Source organism: Zootermopsis nevadensis, unplaced genomic scaffold (genome assembly GCF_977971745.1).
Source record: "Zootermopsis nevadensis isolate Lab colony 2312 unplaced genomic scaffold, Znev_1.0 Znev_ptg000024l, whole genome shotgun sequence".
In the NCBI taxonomy this organism is placed as follows: domain Eukaryota; kingdom Metazoa; phylum Arthropoda; class Insecta; order Blattodea; family Termopsidae; genus Zootermopsis; species Zootermopsis nevadensis.
This window is the reverse complement of record NW_028259156.1, coordinates 14,609,351-14,623,906: the sequence shown is the minus strand read 5'-3', so window position 1 is coordinate 14,623,906 and position 14,556 is coordinate 14,609,351. Positions and strand designations below refer to the sequence as shown.

The following is a 14,556-nucleotide window of genomic DNA, read 5'->3' as shown; positions in this document are numbered from 1 at the left end:
GTTTTATTTCTGAGAACATTTGAACCGTGTGGGAGATTGACAAAAATAATTATTTGAGGTACCATTAAATAAAGGTTGCGGAAGAATTGACTGTATCGTTCGACAGAATCTTTTATTCAGAAAGTGCCACAAGGTTGCAGCCACCTTGCCGAAGGCAAGGGCGCGGCTGTCGTAATTACTTGGCAACATACAAGTAGAATGCAACGAGGAAATACTTCAAGTTAAAAGTAGTCACATGCACTGGTATAATTACAAAATAAATAGAAAAAATATTAATAAAAGTTCGGTTTTCATGTTTGTCGTTTGGAAAGACATGTATAGAATTATAAATGATTAACCGTAATCATACAATTAAAAAACAAGCTAATAATTATGGATAAGACAGCTTTTAAACAGCTGCTAACATGACACGGTATGTCTAAACATCGTAACACTTCAGTATTTTAATAAAAACCCAATAGGGGACAGTAGATACTACTGATCATGGCTGTCAAAGCAGAAATATCACTGAACACTTAAATTCCGGAATAAATGCCTCTTCAATCCCCACATCATCTGCACACAGATCTTAACTTGTGCTGATAATTCACAAAATTAACCTAATTTAAATCGTAATTTTAAAAAGTAGCCTAAACAGAACATAGCTCATTTATTTGCCTGTTAAAGCCTATAAGAATTTCATGTAGCCAAAACAATAGTTCAAAACTGCGTAATTCCATTTTATAATATACACAAAAATAATTGTTTATTTAATATGTACTTTCTAATTCCCATATTTTTTCTATTCCTTCTTCATACATGTTCTTTACTTTTCTTCCATTATTCTCCCCTATTATTACGGACGTAAACATTTATGGTAAATCGTACTACAACACCTGGATGACAACGTTTCTACTTAAATAAGCCATTTACAGATGCATGCAAACATTTTCAGCCGAAACTCGTTTAAACAGTATATAAAAACTCAGTTATCTCAAAGAAATAATCGCGTCGCCATTACAAAAATCAGTTACTTAATACTGTACGAGAATCGCTGTTTATTCTGAGAATCATAAGAAACCCACATAGACGTGGAAACGAGCAGTTATATTTATTATTAATAAAGTAGGTGGTACAAACAGCTACCACCAGACTTGTTAGGGTTAAGTATGACAAACTTTCGATGTTACATTTCATACTAATACCTGCATACCGTGAAGTTTGATCTAGTTTTGCAAAATAGTTAATTAAGAAAACAGGATGTCACCAATTTTGATTAGCATTTCGGAATATTTTCTGATGACTGGTATTATTTTATCTGTGTGAGATTCTTTGCCGTTGTAGCTAGTGTTCGTTGATCTGGTAAATGAAAAGCTTACTTACTCCGCCTTCTTCATTCGAGGGTAAAAGTAGATCAAAAACGCACAAACTAAAATATTAACAGCAGTCATAAAATAACTGGCCCAAACAGCAGTGTCTGTGTGTGTTTTCAACAGAGTCGTATTCTTCAGGCAATTTCAACCGTGTTTCCTGATCTCTCTCCTTTCGAGAGTCCAGGTGACGGAGTCAACAGATGGTGACGAGCTCGTCGTTACAAGATGTGGAGTGTGTCCGATGACACCGTAGTCCGCTGTCCTCCTCTACTGCATGTAGCTTCTCCGCTCTGTTAATTTCTTGTCAGACCAGAACAAAAATATTCGCACAGAGCTGAATTATTCGTTCAACAACTCCGGTTGTATTGTCATGTGTTACTTTGAATTCATAAAAGAAGTGCCTGAAGATCACATTAGCAACATCTCGTCTTCCGTGTGGTGATTAAGAGGATTTTTCTTTTCCGTTTATTCAGTAAAACTTTTCCTGCGTTTAACCTAACCGCGGCTTTGTAGGGACTTTGAGTTGGGCTCAACGCTTGGAGGTCTCGTCACTAGAAGCACGCAAGCCGCCAGCATCATGATTCGCCTTAACGCTAAGGATAAGCACCCGATACCAGAGGTCAGATATTTCCTAACACATTTCACACATGCATTTTACATATTCGAAATAAAAGTTCAGCTGGTTTTTGTCTTTATCTGTTATTGGAAAAAGGCCACAACTCTGAAAGCTGGCACCTTTATCGACTTGATGAAATTTAGCAGAATTATTCTGAAGTAATAATTTTAACAGACGTCTGCTAATATTTTAGAAGCTGGAGCCGATCACAGGACCGGTTTTTTACTGCTACTGTCCCGAGACTTTCACTTCGCCGCCCACCCGACCGGCGATAAACCTCCCCACAGATCACAATGCAGCTTTCCCTTTTAACACAGAGCCAGCAGGTCTTCCTCGCAGAGCAAAACAAAACTACAGGACCTCAAATCCCTATAGGAGAACCCTTCGAATGGAATGTGTGTAATTTACCTCATGCTGTTAGTCATTTAATTCAAGAGATCGAACAGCACGATACGAATGCATTCTTGAGTTGATGTAGGTACAAGGGGAGTGGATGACAAGTCAACTTATGCAGTCTCATCTTCACGATCTTTTCAAGTGTACGTACAGATGCTCCTTAAAAATGAAGACACTGCATTGGAGCTGCCTTCAACTGGCTTGAATGCTCACTTATTACGTTCACGGGCGAGAAATAAGTGACATCTAACCCCATGGAGCAGATTCTTTTTCGAAAAGGCAATTTTCTCTCAGGTGTTCCAACAATTCCCAAGAATCAAATCGCCCTGATGATACAGGCAGCAAGGACCTCTGAAACGCTGGTAAACTTTTACCAAACTATACGGCGCAGCAACCCAGAAGGAAGTTCATATACAACTGACATGACAAGCGACGTCAACAACTGCACAGGAAAACCTAGATAACATTGTCAATTAAACATAAAACAATGCAATACCTTGGATATTACATAATTTGAGGCTATGGGACTGATTAGTGAACACGGATGCAGTTGTGTTGAGTGCAAGACCAAGTGAAAAGGAAAACCTTGGTGGCATTTAGGAAGAATTACTTTCAAGTCGTCCTCCCTGCAGCTATTTCTTTGAGGAAGAGACCTTTAAGGAGTCGCTGTACATAGGGTTGCATATGATACAATATTTGGTCGAGTAAAGCGATCCTAATAACCGCAATTATAGTGAAACAGTGTCATACTCATTTGGTCACAGAAAGCGTCGTGTTTCTCTTCCTGTATTACACTCATTCGTCGTGGACGTTGCATAGTCGTTCACTTCCTGATTCAATCAACTACACCGAGTAACTTTGTTCCGAAAGTGACTGCAATGCGTCCTTTGTACAAGGATAAAAAATGAAGGCATTATGGGAAGGTTTTGCCTATCTGTCCCACCGTGTCTTTCCGTCAGAATATTTAATTTCCGAACCTACTGAGAGGATATGGACAAAATGTTGTAATAGGAAACCTTTCAAGTTTCTCCGTGTCAGTTCGCAAAGAGCTCAAATCTAACCTCGTCTCCAAAACGCCTCGCCGTATGTCTATATAAACCAGAAAACAGATGGAATTAAAATCTACAATTTTTATTCCAACCGTCTTTGATATGAACCTATTTAGATGGGCGTATTTAAGAAAATGAATGCAGTTTGTGCAGACTGGGTATAGGGCATGAACTGTAATTAGCTATGAAAAAATGAGCATAAAATCCACCGAGACGTGCAAATTAACAAGTGACTTTGTGACTGCGTAAACAAAATAGAGTTTTTTTTTCATTTCCGTTCTTTCCGTTTCCCTGTCGTCACTAAGATGTCCTAGATGCGTCTACTACCTTCTTATTACCTTATGAGAAAGTTATGTAATTAATATATGAGAACTTAAAAATTGTAATTAAGTAGACTCTTATTGCATTGCCATCAGACATTAAAGTTGAAAGCACACGTTCGCATAAATACATTTATTTTTAATCACACATTGACCGAATAGCTCAGTGAGCCTTGTGATTGGACTTCTGGGGTTATATTTCAGCAGAGGCAGGGAATTTTCTTTTCGCCATGGCTTTCGGACTAGGGTCTGCCCAGGTCTCTCATCCAGTGGGAACCATCAACTCTTTCCCGAGGTGTAAAACGGACGGGAAGCGAAGTTGACCATTCACCTTCATCTAGTATCGAGGTTAAGAATGCGTAGAGCTATACCTCCACCACCCCACACGTCTTCATGTGGTGGTGCTTGATTAACTTTTACTTTGATGCAGAGAATGATTGGTTGTTTCCACTCTTTCATTGCGAAGAAAATAACTTTCACTCTTCTCACTGCGAGAAGCCAAGTCAAATCAGAAACTAATAGGCGAACATTACAGCTACAGCTGGCTGCACATATGAAGTTCACACAAGGCTGGTTTATTATATAGTCCTATTTATAATACACAGTGCCAAAAGTGGGAGATAAAGAAAGGTGCTTAAAAAATTTCGAGTTAGTTACTCTTCAAAAACTACGAAATTTTTAGAATGTTGAATAACGAAATTGTGTGGTGCAGGAAAATTAAACCTGCCTTTAAAATTTTAAACTGAAAACTTGAAGGAATAGACGACTTGGAGGGTGGGAGGAAGGATTATTTTAAAATGGATTAATATATGCCCCTAAACAGGGTGTGATGGCGAGGACTGGAATCGTCTGAAACAGGATATGGTCAAATTGTACGTTCCCCTGAAAACGGTAACGAAAACTCGGGTTCCATAAAATGCGAGTAATTTCTTCGCCATACGAGCGGCCATCAGTTTTTCAACAAGGGATTTCTCTCTGCAGTTCGCGTTGAACCTCTGTGTGAGTATCAGTGAACCAGAATTCTCTGTGGCTCAGGAATTAATTTCTGGCTAAGCATATTTGCATATGGACGTGCAATAGTAACAAATCGAATTGCAAGAGAAATTGCAATAACACGCGTATCGATTCACTGATGAGTGAAGAAGATTGTAGATCATATTGCATGATGACCTACCCTCTAACGTACATTGTCCTGTAAATTATCTGCGATGATGATGCAACCATTTCTCGCAAAGACCTTAGAAACAGCTGTTTCTTAGAAAGTTAACACACGTAGGTCTACGTTACATAATTAAGTAGCTTTCCTCGGATTATTTTAGCAGATTTTTCCATATTTATTCCTCTGTTTGACAACATGCACTGACCCAGGGAATTCGCTTCGTCTTCCTATCGAAAACAGAGGGCAAGAGGTTACGATCGTCGTAACACGAGCCCCTCAGTGAAAGAAATATAGAAGACGAAGATGCATATGATGTTGGCAACACTCTTCTTCGAGTGTCATAGGTCACTTCAATACAGCACACTACATTGGGTGGAAACGCAAAGCAAGACATACATACAGAATTTCGATGAGGAATCTTTTCGAAAAATGTAGCCGTGAGGATATTTCAGTAGTTCATGGGGACACACAAATGGAATAAAGCAAATTTGTGGTGTTGGAAATTCTGGTTTCAATCAGACAATAATAACGAGTACTTTTAATAATGATGATCTAAGTGCGTTTCTGCATGCTGGAGTGACTGAGTGGGGAGATATCCAGGATACTTTCATTAAAATATTTACTCGGCTAACAATGGTTAAAGGTTAAGGTCAAATTCTGGCGAACCGGCCAATACGCTATACGCTCGTTTCATAACTCCTGACAATCAGAATTTAAATTTAAAGTTATCGCACCCACATGCCACAAGCACGTGCTTTAAGTCACGTAAATATTTTCTTATCGATAAACAAACAATAAACTAAGATAGTGTAATTGCGTCATATTGTGAATATTATAACAATTATTTATTTAATCCGTCTGATCACAATATTTAAAATTTCTTATAATTAAGATAATAAAATATCATTGATGTTCCATATCGATTGATCGATTTTTATTTCGGAACATTTACACAACATGTTTCGGATTTTATAAAACCATCATCAGGTGTAAAATATATCTAAGAACTTAAAACTTAATTATGATTTCTGTAGTTTTTTGGTGATGTTTCATTACGTTTGTTTTTCCATTTTTGGGCGAGGTGTTGTTTTTCTTAAATGTTATTAGATGTACATATCGGCTAAAGATGTATGAGTGAGTGTCCCGATATGTCCAGAAGTACTAGTGTCTTCGAAGACATTTAACATTAACATTTAAGAAAAACAACACCTCGCCCAAAAATGGAAAAACAAACGCAATGAAACATCACCAAAAAACTACAGAAATCATAATTGAGTTTTAAGTTCTTAGATATATTTTACACCTGATGATGGTTTTATAAAAACCGAAACATGTTGTGTAAATGTTCCGAAATGTAAATCGATCAATCGATATGGAACATCAATGATATTTTATTATCTTAATTATAAGAAATTTTAAATATTGTTATCAGACGGATTAAATAAATAATTGAAACAATAAACTCTTAAAATATGTCAGGTTATGGGGTAATTTGGATTTTATTTTTAGGTCCACATACTTAAAGACACTTTAGAATAGTTACGATTAATTTGTAGCTCACAGCTTTAATTTATCTACTGTATTAAATCTGATTTTGAGAAAAAACATGCAATTATTTATAGAATATTATTTTTACCATTATACATCAATGTTACATAGATTCTTATGCAACTGCAGTGTTCATTTTCACTCAATTCTGAAGTGTAATTTGATCAGCTTTTAATTATTGATCTCCTTAGCACACAACTTCGATTTGGTTAACTTTTACAGCCGACAACTCTGTAGGTAACTTCTCTCATAATGTGTACATTAATTACACAAGTTTTGTGGAATTCATGTCAAGCAGCAGTGTTAAAAAGTAAAATGTGTGGGATGCCGAAACCCTACTTATTATTCCAGAGGATGCAGCTAATCGAACGTAGAATACCTACGCACTTGCACAAGAAGTCTTCGATGTTGCAGAACAGGTTACGCCACTAAATGTCACTTTCAGGAGAAGAATAAAACAAAGTAGAATCTGAGGTTTTCGCTACAGTGAGTTTTAAGATGGCTGTCTTCTGGGTTGTAGCGCCGTATGGTCTGGTAGACGTTTACCAACGTTACAGAGATCCTTGCTGCCTCCATAATCAGGCCGATGAGAGCGTGATGATGCAGGCAGCAACGACCTCTGAAATGTCGGTAAACTACGGCGCTACACCCCAGAAGACGGCCTAGGAAAAAAAAATCTTTAGACATAATGTAGACAGTAAAGGTGCTACTTAACTGTATTTCATTATGTTGCTGAGTGGAAAGTACTGTGCGCTGCTGACAACTGTTTTCACTTGATAATTTTAACAGGGAGAATTTCACGATGTGCTTACTCTGGCATTTTGATTTAACACTCAATTCCGCACCACAAAAGACATACAGTTCTAGTATCAACACACTGTAATTGCTCCCGAAACTACGAGAGGAGAGATGTGAACTTTTTTAAGAAATAAGACGAATACCAATCACGAGTTACACGCCCTTATTTGTCCACAGTCGAATATTCTACGTTCGATGCAACATTGAAGTTCATAATCGGGACGTAAGAGTTCAGAATTAGCTCATGACTTAATTGTTTCTTAGAATTATCTTAGTGCACATAAATGGTAATGCAAAAAGAAACTAGTTTTTGCGACTTCAGACTGGCGAGAGACAACTTTACAAGAATATACTGTTTTGCCTCTATGTTGGTTTTAAAAAGCATCGGGCCTTAGGAACTAGTCCGGTTTCTGTATATGGCTCCCGAACTTAATAAAATCTATCGTTTTAAGATAAAATAAAATGAGCAATCCCTTCCCCAGTTCTAAATACATGCCCCACTTATATCACACACACACACACACCTTCACTGAACAGCTAAATTAGGTCCACCCAATCAGATGAGGTAATCACATAAAATAATAAATACAAATAAAAACGTTATTTTGTATCAAGTTACATTTAAATGACCTTAAACCAACAGATTATGTAAATAAAGTAAAATACGCAAAATTTATAATTATTATTTCATTTTGTTTTCTATATTCTTTCATATTCATTAGTGTTTCTTTGAATCATTTGCTTTGCAGGCCGATGTAGAACATCAAAAACATTCACTTCAAAACAATACATTCGCTCCAATATGTGAAAATAATCTGGATATGAACATCTCCAAAAAGCTACACAACAGAAATTGTAGTTGAGTTTTAAGTTTGTTGATATAATTTTACACCTGAAGATGGTTCGATGAAACCGAAACATGTTGTAAAAATGTTCCAAATGTAAATCGATTATTCGATGTGGAACATAAAATGATATTTTAATTATCTTATATGTAAATTTTAAATATAATTGTGATTAGACGGACAAAACCGAATAATTAACGCAAAATTTAATCAAAAGGCCCTAAAGATAAGAGACAGTTTGGGCATCTAGATGTACACGAGAAGATAATATTAGAATATATATTTTACAGAAAATTGTGTTGTGAAATTGTAAACTGGACTTAGCTGGGCCACTGGCGGGCTGTTGTAGAGAATAAAATTAACCTGCGAGTCCATGCAAAGATACATTTCCTGAGCAACTGTCAGCTTCTATTCGATCTTAGCTCGATGAAGATCGTTAATTACTTCGATACTTCTTGGTTAGTAATTTTTGCTACAGCCTCGCCATTCTACCACTTGACAGCCGTCCAAAAGCGCAGAAGGTCGCTGTTGTCATAACAATATTCAAGAAACTAACCGGAAGAAACCATCGTCTTTAAGGTCTTCGTGAAGTGGGTCACGGCATGAGAGGGATTTCAAGATGCAATATAAATAAAATCCAGACCGACCCGTTTATAAAATATACACATCTCGCGAAGCTTCCAGAAGGTTACGACAATTTGATTCAGTTTCACGACCACCTGAATTTAACGGTTTCGTGCGGATTTCGCCTCTGAAAAGGTGAGATTGAAAGGAGAACTTTCAAATCAGTATCAAACAAGTGGTCGAATGTAAGACGAATCTGGTCCATTACGCAGATTATAATTGACACGATTATGCAGTTACATTTCCGAAATGGGTAAGCCGTCATGAAATCGGTTGTCAGCGGGCCTGTTTGGGAAGACTACACCCCTGGACAAAACATCCGATAAAATTGGGTAGGAGGCAGTATGAGCCTCAAAGCCGGCCCAGACGAGAAACGAAGAGTGTAAGTTAGAAAGTCAAAGACGTCCTTATGTTTAACTAATCATCGCAGAGTGCAGACATATTGGGAATGAAGGTATAGCTCCACACATTCTTAAGCTCAGAATCTAGTGTATCAGAATGTCGTTTCGTTTAATTTGAATGCTCTCTCTCTCTCTTATTTAGGTATGGTTGCGCAAAAGCAAAACGTGATTGTGAGCACAGCATCACCGCAAGGTCAAGTTCTGCTCAGACAACAATAGATTTTATATCACTCATTTCCTTTTCTTTGACCTCCATGCAAACAGGAATACAGAAAAAAAAAACACGTAGTTCTGTTACTTACGCCCTTCATTCTGCATACTGAGACACTCGCTTAAGACACTTCAGTTTCGAAACACTTTTTGCGGATACAAAGACACGGCATGGGCTAATTAGTTCTCGTTCTTTAACAAGGTCCAATCATGTGGCAAGTGTTGTCTGTACCTAGACAAATCAACAGAATATGCGAAATCATGAAAGAGAGATGTAACAACACTAAGATACTAGGATATTAGATATAATAACAAGAACTGGCGATTATATAAGTGAAAAGCGAGGTATGCAATTGCGTAAACTGGCCGGGGGGGTGGGGTGGGGGTGGGGTGAAAATCTGAAGGGAAGTGAGACGAGAAAGGCCTGTTGATAGGTACAGACGTTTCGATACTGTATATATCAGAATGAAATGAAACAAGACGGTTGACAGAAATGATCAGATGTGTTAAACGGAAGAACTTTCTGGATGGAAACATTAAAAGAGCTTATTCAACGGTGGTCTAGCGGTTAGAACGCTGGCCTTGTAATCCTGGGGTCTCGGATTCGGAATTTATAACTTGTGTTGGGCAAGGCCGTGGTCTAGGCAACACGGAGTTTTCCTCCGGGGGCTTCCCCGGTTTCTCCGTGGCATCCCAACAATTACTCCATTCACACACAGAAGAAGGCAATGGCAAACCACTTCTGGATCATCTGCCAAGAACGTATATGAACAGGTCCCAGTCCGAGAAAAGGATGGAAGGATCCTGTTCATATGGACCTGTCGTCAGACAGAACAAACAAGCAAACAAACAAAAAACAAGAGTAGCTTCCGGAAAACGTATTTCAAATTATTATAATTACTGTTACCCCACCCCACTTTACAGGGTAATTGTCCACGAACCAGAGATAAACCTTGTCCCTCAGGTTCACTGAATATTAGCTTCCTAAAAATATATTTAACAATTATTATTATTATTATTGTTGTTGTCATTAACTACAGATATGCCACATAAATAGGACCCTTGTCACGACGTCCTGGTGAGTCCTTGGGTTACAGATGGAGGAGACAGCCGCCACATATGGTGAATATACTGGATATGTTTTCGCGAACAGCCGATAATGGATGGACCTTTAACTTGATGGTCGGATGTGAGGGTAACAACCCTTTATCGTAAATTATTCTGAGTTATATACCTTAAACAAGGGTTCGAAGTTGAACGTATTCTTTGGAGTAACCAAAACCACCGATTATCATCATTATGCTACATATACACATTACTATTACCTTCTTCTGTAGTGTGCAATATTATGCAGGACACTGTTTAATGTGTTCTTCGTGAAGAACTTTAATATTCTTGCAATTCTCCAAGATTATTTTAATTTTAACAGGTAAATATATAAAAGTCCATAATAGAATACTTCATTATAATTTTTTTTTAAAATTATAAAGTTATTTCCGAAATGCCAAAATAATCCTAATCACTCCCTCTCTTGTCCTATACGTGCAAGGAAATCTTTCCCTGCGGTCAGAACTACCGAAGCGTGAAGTCGATTGCTTACCTCCAACTGTAACGCCGAGTTCTACAATGCGTGAAAATTTACCTCAATTTCCCTGCACTCTTTTATGGTGCAGCTCTTAGGCGTAGCGTAAACTTTACGTTTTTACCGCTATCTTTTTTAAACAAGAGACATTTTAATGTTCTTTGTTCAGATTAACGTGTCGGAACAACAAAGAAACACGTCTTCCCCAGTACGTTTACGCGGTTGATACAACAATTTCAATTCTGGGGCATTTAATTAGATTACTAATGTCTTTGCTTTATGGGCACAGCGAAAAAATAAAATAAAATAAGAACACGCAGCTCATACAAATAGCATTTTTTTTAAAAATAGTTTCTACCTTCAAGAAAACACACTGCATATCCATCCGTTCGGGTTATAACTTGTTTCTTGTATTATAAGTGTGTGTGTGTGTGTGAAAATATAAGCTTCTGTTGAATTAGGTCTGTAACTTTGAAACGTAACGTATTGGAGAAACCCCGTCTTAAAATTCTGATCATAAGTTATTAAAAAGTGGTGACATTATACATCCACACACCAAAATTAAATTTACGCCTACAAATTACAAATATCTGGAGCACAGATAATTATGAATTAATAATACAATTACGTGTGTTTCTATATGTCTTTACCTTAGACCACATCAGAGTTTTGGCCTTCAAGAGAGGCCAGTTTACTGTAATCAAGCATGAATACGGAACAAGATCCCTTGTGTTGTACACTCAGCACGATTACGCTTAAAACAGTGACACTCAGCTGGTGAGAATAAGTGCCACGTACATCAAATTCATTTGGCTTCATTACCCGACCCAAATCAAATATTCCCATATGTAAAATAGTTCTCCGATATATGATGTGAAGCTTTCAAGGCGGCTTTCATTAATAAAGTCTTCTCGGGCTATCAGCCGTGTTAGATGGTGATTAAGAATAATCATATTTACCTAAAACGTACTCTGAATACAAACTTATAGACCCTACGTAGTTAAGTAAACGCACCACAGAGTGGTTTCTGAATTTGAGGCTGTAGTTCTGACCACGGTGCACTGAACACGTGTAGGGAATTTATAATAATGTAACTAGCTCTGAAGGTGACAACTGCTAAGAATTCACGGCACACCAGTAAACTCAAGCTTAGCCTTATGGATGCCAACATGTGGTCCGTGCAACTGGGGTGAAATTAATTGAGGTCATGCATCAGTACATACTCACACAAACTTTCAAGTCTCATATTCTAAAACAAACAGGTCATTGCCCTCAATAGAACTCTTGAGATACGATTCATTTCAGTGAGTTAATACAATAAACGTGTTAAAATGAAAGTACGAATAAAAATACAATCCAGCTAAATAAAAATTATATTCTTGAGGTCATTACTGTATAGAATGACATTGAACTTGGTAGTTAATGTATATTCCCTCTCTTTAACAGACTCTCTAACCGAGAACCACGGTCACCGACTCTCCAGCGAATCAAATAAGGACAAGACACATATTACAATTGTTTACTATCGCCTGTGTTATCTGAATTGTTCACATTCCAAGAGGAGAAATCGAGAGTGTTTGAATAGCCTACTAGGGCTGGCAAACCATCACTTTTCACATTCTGTAAATCAAGTTTTAATGACCTACATAGGCTTATGTTCCAAGTACATCTACGCTCAAGTAATTTATATTCCAATTTCGTGTCAATGGATGTGTCGAAGCATAGGACACAACCTAACAAACGCAGATGATTAAGCGAGCGTAGTTCGTAATTATTACACATAGGTTACTTTATCACCCTCACTAATGTCCATATGCATATTGCAATATCCGTCCATAAATAAAGAAAGTTTCAGTATCGCGTTACCTAAAAGCAGCCTACTTCAAGCCCTCTGGGATTATATGGAAACAGACTAAATAGTTTAATGGACATTCATGAACGAGATACTGACGAACTTCGTTAAGTTAAAGCCCATACCAAATAATTAAAATATTCAAACTCTGACATCGCTTTCAGGTACAGGCCTAATCATATAACAATCATGGTAAGAATTCACACATCAGAAATAAAACTCAATTACTCTTTTCCTAAGTTAAATCCATTCATATACATATATGTTAATGTGTATCTCTTAACAGAATCATACTGCACAGTGGTAAATGTGGAATAATATGGGTATATACAGGTATTTAGAGGCTTAATAATCCACACTTCTACTCTACCCAACGATACATTAGAAAACATCTCAACCTGTTTTTAAGCATCTTATAAAGTATTTTACTAAAAGACAATATGGTGAAACGCAAAATCCATGGACCAGAGTATTTGAGAAATTATAACCGCTCACCTAATAGAGAAATCCCATGCCTTTTACTGAATCCAAGCTAGTTTAATCTTGTCCCAAGAAACACAATGGTAAGTACAATCAGTGCGGTCTTGATAGGGTCCGATTCCCTAGAGCAGTGGTATTCAGCCTTTTTTGTTCGCGTACCCCCGGGGGTACGCGATGACATCTTGGGGGTACGTGAAATTTAAAAAAATATATATTATTTTATGATAAACACTGGATAATCAGTAATGTAATTTATTTTAGATGTAGATTATATACTATGTATAATTTGAATTATACACGAACAACTTTGGGGGTACAAAGTTGAAGAGAAATTATATCTGGGGGTACGCAATCAAAAAAGGTTGAATACGACTGGGATAGAGCATATCAAGCAAGGCAAGAGTTCAAATTCTTTCTAAAAACACCAAACCATAAAAAATATGCCCTATGATAAAAACATCTGAAGTCAGATCTTTTCGCGTTTATTCAGCTTCCCCTGTTACAGTCTCTGCAATATTCATTACCATAATTATCACGTATAACACTCGTCATAAAAAACTGTTTTTAAAAATCTGTCAATAAACTCCACTCAAGATATAATATTTCTCAGTTTATTAGCCAGCTTTATGGAGTAAAGTCCTTGAGTAGTTGAAAGTCGCTCAGTCAAGAAATTCCCGGCGAAACAGGAAATCCAAAGGTCCATTACCGTGTTCACAAAAATGGTAAACGAATCCCGTTTTCATTTTCATATTCTGCTTCTTCTATCAGACTTTCCGGATGGTCGTATGGATGGATATACAAACATTAAACAGACCTAATAAGGAGTGCGATGTTCCATCAACAGTTACAATCTCACCTGCTAAACGGCAATAAGTAGAATACAAGAGATTGCCATACGAAACAAGAAAATGTCAAGGTAACTCCCAGCATTTACATTCTAGATAAGCAGGTACACAATTCTTTGCTTATTGGCTGCTTCAGATTCGAAGGACATCAGGAAGTGTGTGCTACAAATTAGGAACATTATAGGGAGTATGTTCCTTAACGGCGTTCAGTGACACTCATTTGTAAGAATCTCAATGATTCGGCGTTTCAAAGAATTGTTAACGTTGCTAAACCCAAACTGCTAGAAATTCATAAATTGCTTCTGAAATTCCTACTGTTTCGTCTCAATTATAATTACCTCCTAAGTTAGATACGTAATTGTAACTGAACAATTAAAGAAAATAAGAAATCAAGACATCTATTAAGGAAAACCATTTCATAATAAACAAACTTTTTCCCCTAGAAGTGGAGTAACTTGTCATATGGTTTCAAAAATGCT

At 37.2% G+C, this 14,556-nt stretch overlaps 1 long non-coding RNA gene across 1 annotated transcript in view; it reads right to left on the bottom strand.

Annotated features, from left to right (window-relative positions):
- The window catches only part of LOC110830910 (uncharacterized), a 40,637-nt gene that overhangs the window by 6,938 nt on the left and 19,143 nt on the right, over positions 1-14,556 (bottom strand). The gene's annotated exons all lie outside the window — the stretch shown is intronic.